The 1,923-nt window shown below is 47.7% G+C and overlaps 1 pseudogene; it reads left to right on the forward strand.

Annotated features, from left to right (window-relative positions):
* Nucleotides 1-300: 300 nt before the first annotated feature.
* On the forward strand, nucleotides 301-1,055 carry LOC144737082 (THO complex subunit 7 homolog; annotated as a pseudogene).
* Nucleotides 1,056-1,923: the final 868 nt, after the last annotated feature.

Below are 1,923 nucleotides of genomic sequence, written 5' to 3' on the forward strand. Positions count from 1 at the left end.
GAACGCTGGGGAGCCGGACAAGCCCCTCTCTGTACCAGCGTGGACGGCACCCTCGTGTTCACCTTCTGACGCGCTCGCTCGTCACCGTGGCGTGCGCGATGACCACCACGTGACGTTTCTTTCGTGTTGTGCACGGTGCATTTAGCGCCACAGCGCGTGGATTTATAGCGTTTATTTGCTTTCTGGTGACTGTGTATTTTATATCGGAATCGCCTCCAGTGCTGTTGCTGCTTGCGGCAATAAAAGTTGTTTAAAAAGTCCAAAAAGTATATCTCCTCTCTATTTCTCTCCTCTCTCTCTATGAGGACAGGTAGCATGGGTAGCGTGGCTGCTACTGACGACGAGGTGATGCTGATTGATGGAGGTGGAGGCGGAGACGATCCCCATATCAATTTCCTGCTGAAGAGCTTCATTAAGTGGTGTAGCAATGACTTGCCCTCGCAGGAGAGCTACAGACAGTACCAGCGGATGGTTGGAGCCCTGGTACCATGCGAGTTCTCTGGGCAGAACTGTGTGTGGTGCACAACACGAACCTGCGGGAGATGAACAACTACGGGAAGATCTACAAACATATCGGGGACAGCATTGCAGTTGGCCATGGAAGGATCACGCAGTGCAAGTAGGAGATCCTTCACGCCAAACGGATATGCAAGAATCGTCACGAGATGATGTTTTGGCCAAGTAATTGAGCAGCACCCTGATTGAAGAAAGACACTCAAGCAACTTGATGAGCTGGACAAAGATCTCCAGAATCGGTTACAAGCCTAAGAGTGTTTTTTTCTTATCTTTCCACGTGAAGAAGATCGCTTGTGTTGCTATCGAAACGTCGTGGATTTTTTGCTTTTAATTTATATTTTTGTTTTTTTATCTACGTTACTTTACCGAAAGAACCAAAAATATGTTGAGAACAAGTTGGAGCTGCGGAAGAAACAGATCCACGTGCTTCTAAACACCAACAATGAGCTTCAAGAGATGCTGGAGAATGATGAAAAAGTTGCAGAGGCTGAAGATTATACTTTGATGGAGGTGAACAGCAATTAAACCTTATTCCGCTTTTTTTGCTCATTCCACGTAAATTTATGTACTTGGCTCATTGTGCATAATTTGTCTTTCCATAATCTCGTGAAATGTATGTCTTATTAAGTATTTGAAAGTGGGTGCCATTCTCTGTAACTGTTATTAAAGCTCTATATCTCTTTCCTCTCTTTCTCTTTCGCCCTCTCCTCTCTTTTCCGCTCACTCTCTCCACTCTCTCTCCCTCGTTCTCTCCTATCTATATCTCTCTTTCCTCTCGTTGTCTCCTCTCTATCTCCTCTCTCTGTCTCACTATCTACACTCTCTCTCCTCTCTCGCCCCCCCCCCCATCTCGCTTTCCTCTCTCTTGCTGTCTCTCCTTTTCAACTCGCCATCAGAGACGCTGTGCGCACTCACAGGAGATTATCTTTTCGGTAATAATAACCTGCCGTTGTCTGAAAGCCTTTGATGGCAGTTGTGGCAGATTCTCTCTCTGTGTGTGCGAGAGAGGGAGAGACACGTCGTCTCTACTTAACCCATTGGAGTGAGGATTTGTCCTCTACGAAGACAATAGAATTACTACTGTGAGCAATGGTGGGGTAAAGTGTGGGCAACTCTCCCCCTCTTCCAAGGGACGCCGCCACAAATAAACCACAGACATTCCACTCCAGACTCGGCTCTCTGGAGCTCCCCTGAGTGGAGGAGACACCTCGACTCACACAGAGACCCATCGACTCACACAGAGACCCACAGACTCATACAGAGACCCATCGACTCACACAGAGACCCATCGACTCACACAGAGACCCATAGACTCATACAGAGACCCACAGACTCATACAGAGACCCATCGACTCACACAGAGACCCACAGACTCATACAGAGACCCATCGACTCACACAGAGACCC

The sequence above is a fragment of the Lampetra planeri genome, chromosome 64 (assembly GCF_965212315.1).
Source record: "Lampetra planeri chromosome 64, kcLamPlan1.2.h2, whole genome shotgun sequence".
NCBI lineage: Eukaryota > Metazoa > Chordata > Hyperoartia > Petromyzontiformes > Petromyzontidae > Lampetra > Lampetra planeri.